The 17,212-nt window shown below is 42.4% G+C and overlaps 1 long non-coding RNA gene across 1 annotated transcript; it reads left to right on the top strand.

Moving 5' to 3' along the window:
* The first annotated feature begins 510 nt into the window (after positions 1-510).
* LOC309338102 lies at positions 511-17,010 on the top strand. Its single transcript, XR_014154707.1, has 3 exons — positions 511-604; positions 1,194-1,322; positions 16,855-17,010. It is a non-coding gene; the product is annotated as an uncharacterized lncRNA (long non-coding RNA).
* The last annotated feature ends 202 nt before the right edge of the window (positions 17,011-17,212 follow it).

The following is a 17,212-nucleotide window of genomic DNA, read 5'->3' on the forward strand; positions in this document are numbered from 1 at the left end:
GCCAGTAGCAGCCATGGCCAGGCAGGCTCCCCCCTTGGTGTGGGAGTCTAGAGTTGGGCTAGTGGGAACAGTTTTGTTCACCCTCTGCGTCCAGTCCCTGGTCCCGCCTGCAAATCGCCCTCCCCCCCAAATCAAAAAATGCCATGCCACTGTGAGCAGAGAGCAAGACACAAACCAACAGATTCACTTTCTGAGTTGTTCAATGGTGGAATGAAGCCCTTCAGAAGGTGCCTTATTCTCCTTTGCAAGGAGATTTTGAGCAGAGGTTGGATGGGGACCTTTCAGGGATGCTATAGCTGTGATGCCGACATTGCAGGGAGATGGACTTGATGATCCTTCTGTGAACATATGATTCTGTGGTATTTGGCTCATCCTTGTCACATGCCCCCCAGGGCTTGCCACATCCATCTTGCAAACAACGGTTGGCATCCCGCAAGGTTTCATCAGTCCTCCAGCAACCTATAAGTACAGGGACCTCTTCTTCCCCTGGCTATTGCTCTTCCACTTGGCTTCTGGTACCTCCAGGATTCCCACCAACCCCCAGCCATGAAGATCTTCTGCCTCCTCTCTGTTGCCGTCCTCCTCTTGATGCTGCTGGCTCCAGGTATGGCCTTCTTCTCACATGCTTCTTCTCTGAGCAGCCCCACAGCTCTCCGCTGTATTCCATTTAAACCTGCCTCTGAAATTCACTTGCTCTGACTCCCAAAGAGGTGGGATCTTCCCCCTCTGTCCTCCTGGAGAATTTCCCAAATGGGGCTTCAGTAGGATTCTGGGAGAAGAGGATGCCTCACTCGATGGGCCCCCTTTGGCAGATCCACCAGCCAGTCTCTTCTTATTATCTCATTTATAAGATCCACGGAAGCTCTTGCTTTCAAATTTGCAATAATGCGCTTCAGTTTCCTGGGCAAGGGGGCTTCTCTCTCCCAGTTTGCCAGTGGCTGCCCAGTTAAGCCAGTGACTCTGACGCAGCCTTCCCTACCACCTTGGCTCAGACCATCTCCTGAAGGTGCAGATAGGCAGCAGAAGGGACTGGCTCTCTGCTCCAGCCCTGCATTCTTCCTGCACCAGCTTTCCCCAACCTGGTGCCCTCCGGGTGTCCAAGCCAGCAGGGCTATGGTGAAAGAAGTTGTGGAAGGTGTAGGAGGTCAGTCCTGTGAGACAGAGCCTTCAAAGTTGTCTTTTTTCCCCTTCAGATTTCACCAGAGCCCAAGGTTACTGCATTCAGAGATGTCGACAGCAGAATGGAATACTGCAATTTCGTAGGTGCTGGCCGCCCCGAAACACACTTTTTAGGTGTGGTCGCCAATGGTGTTGCCGGAGAGGTGAGTTAAATAAAATATTAGTTTTCCTCAAAAAATTGTCAGCTGTGTATCATGACCCCAAATGCATGTGACTCATCTCTCTGTCCCCCCCCCCACTCCACTTCTCTCTTAATCTTTACACTGTGAGGGGGAACAATATTAGTGTGCACACTGGGGGGTGACAACCCTGTTCTCTCCCCTTGCTGCCCCCATGAATGCTTTCTGACCCCTCAGCCACAACTCCCCTTAGCCTCCCTTGGCTGAAAGAACAGCTCTTCCTGGTGTGAGAGGGTGGGGGCTTAGTCACTGACCCTCCTCAAATAGCAAAGGCAACCTCTGTGAAACATTCTTGTGCAGGAGGTTACTGAATCACAGAATTGCAGAGTTGGAAGGGAAAGAGTTCAATGCGCACCAACGTGCACCAACAAAATGATCTGCTCAAATGTGTCCTCTCCTGGGATTGCTGTTCACAAAAAGGAGAAGAAGGAAAAAGAACCACATTAGAAACAGTGTGTGTGGAAGCCAAGCCCTGCTCAAATCCCCCCCAAGTGCATACAAGAAATGCTCAGAGGTCTCTCCTACTATCATAGAATAGAAATGTAGTGTTGGGAGTCACCAAGGGGTCATCTAGTCCAACCCTCTGCAAAACAGACCCTCTGTGTGCAGTTTGAACTATGGCACCAGCAGCTCTTCTGCCTCCCAGTTGGAGTCACTGGTCTGGGTTTTCAGAACCTCCACCAGCACCCGTTTTAACCCGTTTCCTCCTCTCACAGGATGGTAACTCTGCCGATCTATCGTGGAAGACCTCTGGTGAAAGGAAGACCACCCTGCTCTCCTCTGATGTGCAGCTGCCTCGACTGCACCCCCATCTCTGCTGGGGAAGAAACCGCTTTGCTTGATGCTGCTGAAGGCGATGCTGGGAAGGAGTCAAGAGGGAGCCTTCCTGTCTGCCTTTCTACTCATGAGTAAGCCCACCCCAGTGGGCCCTGACTCCTTAGTAAATGGGTTCGGGATTGGAGCTTGGATTTGGTTTGCCTGCAAAAATGCTTTAGCTTTTTCTTTTTAATAAATGCAAGCATTGGAAACCTTTGTGTTGGTTCATGGTGTGAAAATGTGTGCTGGGTTGAGGGGACTTTTTTGGTCAGGCTCTCAGACTCTCTCTCTCTCTCTCTCTCTCTCTCTCTCTCTGCCAGTCAGTGGTGCCATCCAGGCTTTGTGGTTCTTCTCCAAACATAGCTTTGCACAAGGGCATTTCTCACATTGTAGGCCCCCACCTCTCCCTGGGGTCTCCCTGCCCCTCCTCCTGCCCCTTTTCTCTGTCTCTCTCCTCCAACTGACCTCCTTCCTTGGGCAGCTGCACAGAGAAGGATGAAATTGAGCAGAGCCAGAAAAGTTAGGGGACATTTGCTGCAACATTTCTCCAACGAAAATAGGCACATTCTATTCATCATCATCACATATATGACTCCATATCTATGAAAATAGGGACATTCTATTCAATAGTAGTAGTAGTAGTAGTAATAAAATAATAATAATAATAATCATCATCATCATCATAATACTCCACCCATCTGACTGGGTTTCCCCAGCCACTCTGGTTTTTTTAATTTGTTTTTTTTATATATAAATAATATTTATTAAGGTTTTAAGGGTTACAAAAAGAAAAAGTAAAAACATCATATTAAACACCAACAAAAACGACACATCATACTAAGAAAAAGAGAGAGAAAAAAGAAGAAACAAGGAAAAATAAGAAGACAGAAAAATAAAATCCATTAAAAAAAATAACACTTTGAATCTTCCCATAACTTATCTTTCGTTAGCTTGTTTCCTTGACCTCCTCAAACCTCCCTTTTTTAAAAACAAAATAAAAAAATTCCTTCCAGTAGCACCTTAAAGACCAACTAAGTTAGTTCTAGGTATGAGCTTTCGTGTGCATGCACACTTCTTCAGATACACTGAAACAGAAGTCACCAGACCCTTCTATATAGTGAGAAGGTGGGGAGGGGTATTACTCAGGAGGGTGGTGGGAATGGGTGATAGGCAGATAGCTGTGATGAGCCTGTTGAGGACTCCCTTTTTTGTATTCTAGTTCAGTTAACTATTTCAGCAAATCCTTTCCATCTTTTCCAATTTTTGTCCTGTAATTTATCTTAATGTAATATAAATTTACTTTCCCTCCTTTCACCAATTAACAGTCTATTTTTCCCTAATCCTTTATAACATTTCTGCTAAAACCACATAAGTTCATTCCAACATCCTTCTAACATTCATTAATTTTACAATGTTTCTGTAAGTAATCTTTAATTTTTTTCCAATCTTTCTCCACCGACTCTTCTCCCTGGTCTCGGATCCTGCCAGTCATTTCTGCCAATTCCATATAGTCCATCACCTTCATAGAATCATAGAGTTGGAAGAGACCACAAGGGCCATCGAGTCCAACCCCCTGCCAAGCAGGAAACACCATCAGAGCACTCCTGACATATGGTTGTCAAGCCTCTGCTTAAAGACCTCCAAAGAAGGAGACTCCACCACACTCCTGGGCAGCAAATTCCACTGTCGAACAGCTCTTACTGTCAGGAAGTTCTTCCTAATGTTTAGGTGGAATCTTTTTTCTTGTAGTTTGGAACCATTGCTCCGTGTCCGCTTCTCTGGAGCAGCAGAAAACAACCTTTCTCCCTCCTCTATGTGACATCCTTTTATATATTTGAACATGGCTATCATATCACCCCTTAACCTCCTCTTCTCCAGGCTAAACATGCCCAGCTCCCTTAGCCGTTCCTCATAAGGCATCGTTTCCAGGCCTTTGACCATTTTGGTTGCCCTCCTCTGGACACGTTCCAGTTTGTCAGTGTCTTTCTTGAACTGTGGTGCCCAGAACTGGACACAGTACTCCAGGTGAGGTCTGACCAGAGCAGAATACAGTGGCACTATTACTTCCCTTGATCTAGATGCTATACTCCTATTGATGCAGCCCAGAATTGCATTGGCTTTTTTAGCTGCCGCGTCACACTGTTGGCTCATGTCAAGTTTGTGGTCAACCAAGACTCCTAGATCCTTTTCACATGTACTGCTCTCAAGCCAGGTGTCACCCATCTTGTATTTGTGCCTCTCATTTTTTTTGCCCAAGTGCAATACTTTACATTTCTCCCTGTTAAAATTCATCTTGTTTGTTTTGGCCCAGTTCTCTAATCTGTCAAGGTCGTTTTGAAGTGTGATCCTGTCCTCTGGGGTGTTAGCCACCCCTCCCAGTTTGGTGTCATCTGCAAATTTGATCAGGATGCCCTTGAGTCCATCATCCAAGTCGTTGATAAAGATGTTGAATAAGACCGGGCCCAAGACAGAACCCTGTGGCACCCCACTAGTCAGTTCATCTGCCATTCTTCCCTGGTGGGTAGATCTTGTGTCTTCCAGTACTTTGTGATAAGTATTCTTGCTGCTGTTGTAGCGTACATAAAGAAAGTTCTATCCTTCTTTGGCACCAATTGGCCGACTATGCCCAGGAGAAAGGCCTCTGGTTTCTTCAGAAAGGTATATTTAAATACCTTTTTAATTTCATTATAGATCATTTCCCAGAAGGTCTTAATCCTTGGGCACGTCCACCAAAGGTGAAAGAATGTGCCTTCAGTCTCTTTACATTTCCAAAACTTATTATCGGGCAAATGATAAATTTTTGCAAGCTTGACTGGTGTCATGTACCACCTGTAAATCATTTTCATAATATTCTCTCTTAAGGCATTACATGTCGTAAACTTCATACCTGTGGTCCATAACTGCTCCCAGTCAGCCATCATAATGTTATGTCCAACATCTTGTGCCCATTTAATCATAGCAGATTTCACCGTTTCATCCTGTGTATTCCATTTCAACAGCAAGTTATACATTCTTGACAGATTCTTAATTTTAGGCTCTAACAATTCTGTTTCCAATTTTGATTTTTCCACCTGGAAGCCAATTTTTTTGTCCAAATTATATGCCTCCATTATCTGATAATAATGAAGCCAATCTCGCACTCTATTTTTTAATTTTTCAAAACTGCAGTTTTAATCTGCCTCCCTCTTGTTCCAAGATTTCCCAATATTTCGGCCATTTGGCCTCCATATTGAGCTTTTTCTGAGCCTTCGCTTCCATTGGTGACAGCCACCTTGGGGTTTAATTTTCAAGCAAATCCTTGTATCTTATCCAAACATTAAACAGTGCTTTTTTGACAATATGGTTTTTAAACGCTTTATGTGCTTTGACCTTGTCATACCACAAATATGCATGCCACCCAAATACATTGTTAAAACCTTCTAAATCCAGCACGTCAGTGTTTTCGAGAAGCAGCCATTCTCTCAGCCAGCAAAAAGCAGCTGATTCATAATAAAGTTTTAAGTCTGGCAGGGCAAATCCACCTCTATCTTTAGCATCAGTTAGTATCTTAAATTTTATTCGAGGCTTCTTGCCCTGCCAGACAAATCTAGAAATATCTCTCTGCCAGATATTCCCCAGCCACTCTGTGTGGCTCAAATATATATACAAAAACATCACAACACATTAAACATTAAAAGACATTCATATACAGGACTGCCTTCCGATGGCTCAGGGGTCACATAACTCCACACCCTCCAACATTTCCCCCTCCAACATTTCTCTGATGGAAACGGGGATGCCCTTAGGAAAAGTGGGACATTCTGAGATCAAGTCAGATCAACTGGGAGAGCTTCCGTAAGTCCAGGACTGTCCCTGGAAGATGGGGACACTTGGAGGGTTGGAGGGTAGTGGAGGAAGAAGAAGGGGGTGATGAAGGAGAAGGGGGGAATGGAGGGCCTTTTGGACAGGACCAGCCCAATACATTTGAGCCCCTGAGGCAAACCACAAAATAGTGCTTTCCAGCCACCACCCAGCCCCTACCCAGGGAAGAAGGGAAGAAGCCCATCTGTTGATCTCTGTCCAGCGTGGCAGGGAAGGAAGAGACAGGGAGGGTGGGAAGCTGAGCTGAGGGGAAGGAAGGCGATGAGTGGGGGGGCAGCATGGACCAGACAGCAAGGTTTCCCCCAGGGTTCTAGGCAAGGCATGCATACCCCCCAACAGTTCTCCAGTTAAAAAAGGGGTGTCCTTTTCCATCATCATCATTATGATTTATATCATTTATAACCCACCCATTGGACTGGGTTGCTCCAGCCACTCTGGGCAGCTTCGAAGATGTAGAAAACCCTGATGCTCCTTTTCTCTTGCTTCCTAGCGAGTTGGCATCCTGCTCCACATGTGCAGCCTGTGAGGTGTAAATCCTTTACATAAGGCTTTCCAAGACCTTAACTTGTAAGCTCTTTGCTGCAGTCTATTTACAAAAGGGGAAGGCGGACTTCCTGTTTTGAACCTTCCCCATTCGATGTCAAATTAAGATATTTAACTGTTGGGAATATAATCCAAAACTGAAAAGAACTATTAACAAAAAGAACCCTCCCAAACCACCTTGTGAAATCTACACACACACTACGTTTATAGCTTCCGTGACCTGCTCTTCCCCCCTGCCCCCCCTCTTGCTTTAAGTTTAGCTATACCATTTATGATATTTGTACTTTTACACCATTTATGACATTTATACTTCCGTGCCAAATCAGAGAGCTATTGGGTCACTTTGGTTACTCTCTCTCTCTCTCTCTCTCTCTCTTTCTTCTCCTCTCCTGCCCCCCCCCCCCGCTTTAATAATATAACTAACAACCTTTAATAATATAACTAACAACCTTTTTCAACCTATTACTCGTACACCCAATTTTGGATGAAATACAAATCATTTGAACAATTCTTAACAATCATTTGAACAATCATTTGAACAATACTTAACCTCAGGACGCTCCTCTATTTCTTGAAAACATATTCAACGGAATACAGTGTGTTAAAGCTGGTTTTTATATGAGACACTTAGTGGCCTCCCGTACACAATTGTACCTCACCTAAGACCACAAAAAGAGACACATTGGATTTTGGGACTGGAACCGGAGACTCCAGAGGGTAAGAAAATCCAACACAGCCCCCACAAAGTGGATTAAGCCAATAAGTGGCGGAAAACTACAGGAATATACAAGTGGCTGAAGACTACAGAATATATAAAGACTATACAACTCCCTTCCTCTTCGGACTATAAAAGAAGGACACCGCACCTGACTTTTTGCTCATTTTCTCTTGTTTTCTCTTGTTTTGCTCACCTCTCCTCTGTCTCTGAAACAGCTATACTAACTTACTAATACAAACCAAATACTCAACAGCAAAAGGTCCTTGGAAATGTATGTGGGAATGGGTAATATTGAGTGAATAATTGAATTAGACAAACTAAAATAAGATATTGAAAGATATTGAAAGTCTCCCATAGTTACCTGGAAAAACAAAAGAGGACAGGAGGGTAGGAGAATAAGAAGATAAGTTAATATAAGACTATACAGTTAGGGTGTTTAATATAGGACTATACAGTTAAGGTGTTTATGGTGTTTATGGTGTGGAGAACATAAAAAAGATAAAAGAGATTGTGAGTCCCTTAGGGGAGAGAGAAACAAATCATAGGATGTCGGGGGGAAATGGTAAAAAAGCTGGAGGGACTCTGGGAGAAAGAAAGACATCCCGATAGGAGGAGATTAAAGACTTAGACATTCTATAGCTTAAGATCAAAGAGGAATTTAAGCAAAGGGAAACACACATGGAAAGCAAACTAGGAGAAATACAGGAGCAAATAGATAGTAAAATAGAAAGCGCTGTAGGTGAACTCTCGAAAAAAATACAAGATTTGACAGTTAAATCAAAAATAATTGAAGACTCTAATAAAAAAAACACAAAAAGATTTGAGGGACCAAAAGAAAGAAACAGAAAAGCTAAAGGAAGAAGTAAAAAACCTAAATAAAACCCAAGATCAATTATGGGACAATTTAGCTATGACAGAGATGCGTCAAAAGAATCTTAATCTAAAATTTAGAGGGATCGCCGAAGAAGTAAATGAAAACATAAGAGAAAAAATAGTTCAGGAACTCGCAAAATGGTTGGAGATGAAAGAAGAACAAGTAGCATACACAATAGAGAATGCATTCAGAATAAGAGGAAAACTGCAACAAATTAAATCAAAAAAACTACCTGGAGATTGTTTAGTAATATTCAACTCCATTGAAATGAAAAATATAATATTAAGAAATAGCTTTAAAAGAAAGTTAATGATCGGAGACCGTCCAATTACCATTTTAAAAGAAATTCCAATTAGGATTCTGCGCAAAAGGGAAGGATACAGACAGCTAACAAGTGTGCTGAAGAGAAAGGCAATACAGTACAAATGGGAATTCCCAGAGGGGGTTTCCTTCTACCATAAAAATAAAAAATTCAAGTTGACTGATATCCTTGAAGCAGAAAAGTTCCTGAGAAGGTACGAAAAAGATCTGGGTAAAGAAGAAACAAGACTGCGAGGAGGTGACTTAGATAGAGAGGGGAGGGGGGGAGAGGAGGGAGCGGAGTCGAGGGGGAGGGGGAGGAGTCAGAGGAGGAAACGGATGACATAAGATCGGAGGAGGAAGAGGAGGGAGAAGACAGAGAGTCCAACAGAAAGAGAAATACTAGACTTTAAAATAGAATTTAGGATAAAGTGTACTTAGTTATAATTTGAGATGACTCTCAAGTTTCTTTCGTGGAATGTGAATGGCTTTAACGATAAGTCCAAGAGAAATAAATTTGAAAAAATTATAAAGAATAAAAACATTGATGTCATTTGTTGCCAAGAAACCCATGTTGCCAAAAAACACAAGCATATTCTAATAAACAAGAAGTTGGGAATAGAATTCATCAACTCAGACTCAATGAAAAAAAGAGGGGTGGTAATTTATGTGAAAGAAAAACTAGAACCCAAACAAATCTGTAAGGATGAAGAAGGAAGAATCCTAGGAGTACAAATTAACTATCAGGGAGAAAAAATGGACTATATGCAACTGGCCGAGATGACTGGCAGAATCCGTGATCTGGGAGAAGAGAAGATGGAGGAAGACTGGAAGAAATTCAAGATGTATCTACAAAAACATTGTAATTTGGTTGAATGTTAAGAAGGATGCTAGATTATAAAAAATTGGCCACCACTAAATTAGATTTAAATTTGATGATAAGTGAGATTAAAGAAAATATAAAATTTTTGGGAAGAAGTGTTAGATTATATTTGAATGAGTGGACATGAGATTGTAAACAAGTTGATAATTTGTCTGGAAAAAACTTTTAACGATGTAAATGGGAGCGGGAGACGTGAGGGAGTCCAAAGAAGTGATGAAATTATGTTTGTGACAGAAGTAAGACTGTTTATTATTTGTGCATTGATATTTAAAAACTTGAATAAATATTTATTAAAAAAAGAAAAAATAAATGTGGTTACAGTATATGCCCCAAACTCAAATAGACTAGAGTTTTTTAAAAAAACTGGAGCAATTTTTATTGGACTTAGATAATAATAAATTGGTCTTACTCGGAGACTTTAATGGAGTATCGACACCAGAACTAGATAGAAGCGCAAGAAAAAAGAATTTAAACCAAGGGAAATTACCGAAATCTTTCAATGACTTGGAGGAAAATTTGGACCTAATAGACATATGGAGATATAAAAACCCTATGATAAAACAATTCACCCACTTCTCTGAACCACAGCAGAGCTGGAGTAGGTTAGATCAGATATGGATCTCAAGAGAATTAATAATAAGAGTGGCGAAATGTGAGATCCAGCCTAGAACTCTGTCGGACCATAGCCCAATAATATTACAACTAAAGGGGAAGACCCAGGGGCTGTACAGATGGAGAATGAATGATTACTTATTCGAAAAAGAAGAAGTGATTGGAAAAGCTAAAACTGCTATAAAAGACTACTTTGACCTAAATATTAACAAGGGGACAGATATAGATATAGTGTGGGATGCCAGTAAAGCAGTGTTAAGAGGTCGTCTGATACAGCAGAATACCCAAAGAAAAAGAGCCAAAGAACAAAAAAAGAAGATTTAATTAAACAAATGAGAGAATGTGAGAAAAATATGATAAGAAACCCTAATAATGATGGCTACAAGCAACAATATAAGATGCTCCAAACACAATACTCAATATTAATAAGTCAAGAGGTGGAATGGGGAATTAAACTAATGAAACAAAAGTTCTTCGAATCGGCAAATAAAACTAGAAAGTTCCTGGCGTGGCAACTGAGAAAAAGGAGAAAACTCAGTTTCATTAATAAAATAAAAGTTGATGAACAAGTCCTGGAGGACCCTAATGAAGTAAAAAAGAACTTCCTTAAATTCTATGAAAATTTATACAAAAAAGAAGAAGAAGATTTAATAGGTATAGGAAAATATTTAGAAGAAAATAGCCCCAACAATATATCGGAAGATGAAAGAAACAACTTAAATACACCCATAAAAGCAGAGGAAATTCGAGAGGCAATTAAGAGAATGAAACTGGGGAAAGCCCCAGGCCCAGATGGGTTATCTGCCAAGTATTACAAGACCCTAGAGGAATATATAACACCGGTACTATGTGAGGTAATGAATGCGATATTAAGAGGAGGAAAAACGCCAATATCCTGGAAAGAAGCATACATCACGTTGATTCCGAAATCAGATTCAGATAAACTAGCATTAAGAATTACAGACCAATTTCATCATTGAATAATGATTATAAGATCTTTGCTGACATAATGGCACATCGACTTAAAAAGTGTTTAACTAATCTTATCCATACTGACCAGGCTGGCTTTCTACCCAACAGACAAATAAAAGACAACATAAGGCATACAATAGATATCATTGAATATTTAGAATGCCACAATGAAATACCAGCAGTTTTAATGTTTGTTGATGCCGAAAAGGCTTTTGATAATGTTTCCTGGGGTTTTCTGATAAAATGTTTGGAAAAGTCAGGGATAGTGGGCACATTCCTGGAAGGAATTAAAGCAATTTATACACAACAAAGTGCTAGATTGATTATCAGTAATAACCTGACAGAACCGTTTGAAATAGCGAAAGGTACCTGACAGGGATGCCCTCTGTCACTGTTACTGTTTATTATGGTGTTAGAGATAATCACTAATAAGATAAGGAAAACCCCAGAGATTCGTGGCATAAAAATCGGAGTGAAAGAATATAAACTGAAAACATATGCAGATGATCTTATGTTGTCGCTGGAAGATCCAAAGAAGAGTGTTGGCAAGGTGTTAGAGCTACTAGAAGAATTTGGAAAATTATCTGGATTTAAATTGAACAGAGAAAAAACCAAAATAATGACTAAAAACCTGGAAAAAGAGATAAAAAACGACCTTTAAATTCAAACTGGGATTAAAACAGCCAAAAAAGTAAAATATCTTGGAATCTGGTTAACTATGAAGAATATAAATCTGATCGAAAATAATTATAAGAACACATGGAAAGAAATAACAAAGGATTTGGATACGTGGAACAGAATACAACTCTCTTGGTTGGGGAGAATGGCAGCGATTAAAATGAACCTATTACCAAAACTACTTTTTTTATTCCAAAATATACCGATAATCAGGGGAACCTCACTATTCAAAGACTGGCAGGGACTACTATCCAAATTCATCTGGCAAGGGAAAAGACCAAGAATTAAATTCAAACTGCTCACAGACCAAAAAGACAGGGGTGGACTCGCGGTTCCAAATTTAAAGCTATATTATGAGGCGGCATGCCTCTGCTGGGTAAAAGAATGGATTTTCATTAAAAACAGAGATTTGTTAGACCTAGAGGGATTTAATTTGAGATTTGGTTGGCATGCCTACTTATGGCGGGACAAGGGAAGGGTACACAAAGGTTTTTCTAACCATATTTTTAGGGGGCCACTGCTAGAAGTGTGGGAAAGGAATAAAAAATTGTTGGAACAGAAAACCCCCTGGTGGTTATCACCAATTGATATCCTTACAATAAAAAAGACAAACATTGAGGGGAAAAGATGGACATATGAAGATCTATTGACCAAAACAGAGTTCGGGTGGAAGATTAGACCATATGAAGAAATAAAAAATAAGTTGACTGCTTGGATCCAATATCACCAAATTAACTCTATGTGGACGGAAGATAAAAAGATTGGAATAAGTGAGAAGAAATCCAGATTTCAGATCGAAATAATAGAAGGCAAAACAAAACTATTATCAAAAATGTACAACCAGCTACTTGAGTGGGACACCAAAGATGAGGAAGTAAAGGAGGTAATGGTGAAGTGGGCAGTGGATTTAGGATATAACATAGAGTTTGACAGGTGGAAGGCACTATGGTGTAAAGGCATGAGCTTTTCGGCATGTACAACACTTAAGGAAAACATGTGCAAGATGATGTACAGATGGTATATAACACCTGTAAAACTGGAAAAAATTTACAAAACAGGTGATAAAATGTGTTGGAAATGCAAGAGAAAGGAGGGTAATTTCATTCATATGTGGTGGTCGTGTGGGATACTCAATTTTTTTGGGGAATCTATCTATAATGAATTAAAAAAAATCTTTAAATACACCTTTAGTACAAAACCAGAAGCCTTCCTGTTGGGAATAATTGGTGAAGAAATTAAAAAGGAAGATAAAACTTTTTTTCAATATGCAACAGTGGCTGCCAGAATCCTTATAGCACAGTATTGGAAAACATCAAAGACCCCAACGATAAAAGAGTGGCAATCTAAATTATTCGATTATTTACAACTGGCAAAATTGACACAGAAAATAAGGAACCAAAAAAGTACAAAATTTAATAATGAATGGAATAAATTCAGGATATACATGGAAACAGAGATAAAGGGAAATTAAAATGTTGATAATAAATACATATGTATACGTAAAAATCACAGTAGGTATGACACAACGCTTACTACGAAAAATTTTCTTTTTTTATGAAAAGATACGGCAGATAGATAAATAAGATAACTTTTTCCGAAATCGAAATAAAGGGAAGTCAATCAGTGTTACTGTTAAGCCAATGTAAGCTGAGTTGTCTATGTTTTATGTACTTTATGTTTTGTTTTTTCGTTCTTAACTTTAATTTTCTTTCTCTCTTTCTTTTTTTTTTCTTTTTCTTACCTTTTTGGTTATGTATTTTGTAACTTGTATGTTTGTGGTATGTATGTATGTTAAAATGCAATAAAAATAATAACAAAAAAAAAAAAAGATCCAATTTTCCGTTTTACTCACGGGTTGTTGTTTAAAATCCAATTGTCCACAAGAAAAAGTCAGCACTCTCTGGCAATAGCAATGCGGCTTCACTCCGTGAAAGAAGCGGTCGATTCAAAGCACCGCGCCGCTCACCCCATGTCGCTCTGGATCCCCAAAACAGGGTTAACTTGAAACAAGACCAGGTGGGGAAAGGAGGCTGAAGACATCTCCTGGGGCCCATCTCTGTGGAGATTGCAAAAGACCAGCAACTGCCTTCTAAATGTTACAGGAACAGCCCAGACCAACAGCCCACAACTGGCACTCATACTTCTCCCCCTTCTCCAAATTTAAATATCAAAGCCCTGCCCTCACCTTTGGGTGCCCACTTTTTGTACTCCCCCCCATATATTCACTACAATGCACAGAAGTTTAAACCAGTGTCAGCCAGAACTGTTGAAACAAGGCATCCAGAAAGTAACACAAATACCATAAAAACAGCACAACACACACAAACACACACACTCACAAATAGACAGCAGGGCAGTGGTCAAAGAGTGTCCAGGAAAAGAGAAGGTCAAGGCTGCTTTTCCCTTGGAAAGATGGATCTGGAGAGCATAGAAGGGCAACAGAATCATTTGGTGCTGGACCGATGGGCTTGTATCCAAGGCCACAGATGTCCACTTGTGGATGGTAATCCCAGCTCTTCTCCCCTGCAGACCCCACCCATTGCATCCTCAAAACCTATTCCAAGGTATTAGGCAATGTGGGATAATAGCCTCCAAGATCAGGTTTGGTGCCCAGGGAGAGGAGAGGATGCAGGAATCAGTTTGTGAAGTTGGGGACAACCTGTTGAGTTGGAGAGGGTGGTGAGCAAGTCCAAGGGGAAATGTTTCCATAAAATTCTCAGGACTGAGCCTGAGAAGAGCCCTGCAGCTGGGTGAGGCCAAAGGAACTTCTAGTTGGGCCCCCAAGCAGGTGTGGTGTTGGGAGATTACCTGGTTCTTGGGCATGGACTGCATGGGAACACCTCCATAAGGGCTGGACTATTTCCCCAAAAAACATTTTGTACCTCAGCTGCATGTACTTTCTTCAGCTATACATGATTTGGAACAGAGCTGTCCTTCCAAGTGTTCTCCTTCCATGAATTCCGCAAGGCAGTTCAATCAAGCAATGTCCACCAAAACGCATAAAGTGGTGTAATGTGTACCACCATGGGTGAAAATGGCATGCAAAAATGGGGGGGAGCCTTGTTGCTGGGACCTGGCCCCACACTGAATGGCTGCCCAGCCAGTGTTGGGGGGGGGGGTGCACCTGCCAGGAGCAGCCATGGCCAGGCAGGCTCCCCCCTTGATGTGGGCAGGTGAGGAGGGAGCACAGCACGGCCCTGTGAACCCTCGGTGCCCCATGCCTACCCAGCAACGATGGCGTCTAGAGGTGGGCTAGTGGGAAGTGTTTTGTTCACCCTCTGCACCCAGGCCCTGGTCCCACCTGCAGAGCACCCCCCCCCCCAGGGGAAATCAAAAGATGCCACTCCACTGTGAGCAGAGAGCAAAACACAAGCCAAAATATTCACTTTCTGAGTTGTTCAACGGTGGAACGGAGCCCTTCAGAAGGTGTCAGATTCTCCCTTGCAGGAAGATTTAAGCAGAGGTTGGATGGAGACCTGTCAGGGATGCAACAGCTGTGAGGGGTTGGACTTGATGAACCTATGATTCTCTGGTCTTTGGCTGCTCCTTGGCACATGCCCCTCAGAGCTTGCCACATCCATCTTGCAAACAACGGTTGGCACCCCACAAGATTTCATCAGTCCTCCAGCCACCTATAAGTAGAGGCAGCTTTCCTTCCCCTGGCAATTGCTCTTCCACTTGGCTTCTGGTACCTCCAGGATTCCCACCAACCTCCAACCATGAAGATCTTCTGCCTCCTCTCTGTTGCCATCCTCTTCTTGATGCTGCTGGCTCCAGGTATGGCCTTCTTCTCAGATGCATCTTCTCTGAGCAGCTCCACAGCTCTCAGCTTTATTCTCAGCCACTTGTTGTGACTCCCAAAGAGGTGGGATCTTGCCCCTCTGTCCTCCTGGAGAGTTTCCCAAATGGAGCTTCAGGTGGACCCTGGGAGAGGAGGGTGCTGGACTCGATTCATCCCCTTTAATCATATCAGGCTCTTCTTATTACCTCATGTATGTGATGCACAGAAGCTCTTGCTTTCAAATCTGTAATAATACGCTTCAGCAAACTCAGATTTGTGGTGGGTAAAAGAACGTGCCAGTTTCCTGGGCAAGGGGGCTTCTCTCTCCCAGTTTGCCAGTGGCTGTCCAGGGAAGCCAGTGACTCTGACGCAGCCTTCCCAACCACCTTGGCTCAGACCCTGTCCTGGAAGTGCAGAGAGGCAGCAGAAGGGACTGACTCTCTGCTCCAGCCCTGCATTCTTCCTACACCAGCTTTCCCCAACCTGGTGCCCTCCGGGTGTCCAAGCCAGTGGGGCTGTTGTGGAAGAAGTTGTGGAAGGTGTAGGAGGTCAGTTCCGAGAGACAGAGCCTTCAAAGTCTTCTTTTTCTTCCTCCAGATTTCACCAGAGCCCAAGCTAATTGCAGGCCGAGATGTCAAAGGCTGAGAGGGATACTGCGATTAAGGTGCCGTCCATTATTCCTGTGTCCTCCCTGGGTGTGTTGCCGTAGAGGTGAGTTAAATCAAATCTTAGTTTTCCTCGAAAATTTGTCAGTGGTGTATCATGACCCCAAATGCATGTGACTCATCTCTCTGCCCCCCCCACTCCACTTCTCTCTTAATCTTTACATCCACTGTGAAGGGGAGCAATATTAGTGTGCACACACGGGGTTGTGACAACCCTGTTCTCTCCCCTTGCTGCCCCCATGAAAGGTCCCCAACCCTCTCAGCCACAACTCCCCTTAGCCTCCCTTGGCTCAAAGAACAGCTCTTTGTGGTATGAGAGGGTGGGGGCTCAGTCACTGACCCTCCTCAAATAGCAAAGGCAACCTGTGTGAAACGTCCCTGTGAAGGTGGTTACTGAATCACAGAATTGTAGAGTTGGAAGGGAAAGAGTTCAGTGCACACCAACACAATGATCTCCTCAAATGTGTCCTCTCCCGGGGTTGCTGTTCACATAAGGAAGACAAAGGAAAAAATACCTCATTAAAAAAAAAAGTGTGTATGGCAGCCATGCCCTGCTCAAATCCCCAAAAGTGCATACAGGAAATGCTCAGAGGTCTCTCCTACTATCATAGGGGGAAAAATGTAGTGTTGAGAGGGACTGAAGGGGTCATCTAGTCCAACCCTCTGCAAAACAGACCCTTGTGTGCAGTTTGAACTCTGACAACAGCAGCTCTTCTGCCTCCCAATTGGAGTCACTGGTATGGGTTTTCAGAGCTACCACCAGCACCCGTTTTAATAGTGTTTTCTCTCACAGGATACTAACTCTGCAGATCTCTGGTGCAAGACCTCTGGTGAAAGGAAGACCACCCTGCTCTCCTCTGATGTGCAGCTGCCTCGACTGCACCCCCATCTCTGCTGGGGAAGAAACCACTTTGCTTGATGCTGCTGAAGGCGATGCTGGGAAGCAGTCAAGAGGAAGCCAAGGCACTTAAGAGACTTAACATGGAAGCCTACTGGCCTAAATATTGGGAAATAATTGAAAAAATCGGAGACAATTGGAGGTTGCTGAGCTTGGAAAAATTAAAAAACAAGGTGCGAGATTGGTTGCACTATGCTCAAATCCAGGAGGTTTTTAAAGTGGACAAAAAGGTTGGATTCCAGGTGGAAAAATC

The sequence above is a fragment of the Podarcis erhardii genome, assembly GCF_964252035.2.
Source record: "Podarcis erhardii genome assembly, chromosome: 3".
Classification (NCBI taxonomy): Eukaryota; Metazoa; Chordata; class Lepidosauria; order Squamata; family Lacertidae; genus Podarcis; species Podarcis erhardii.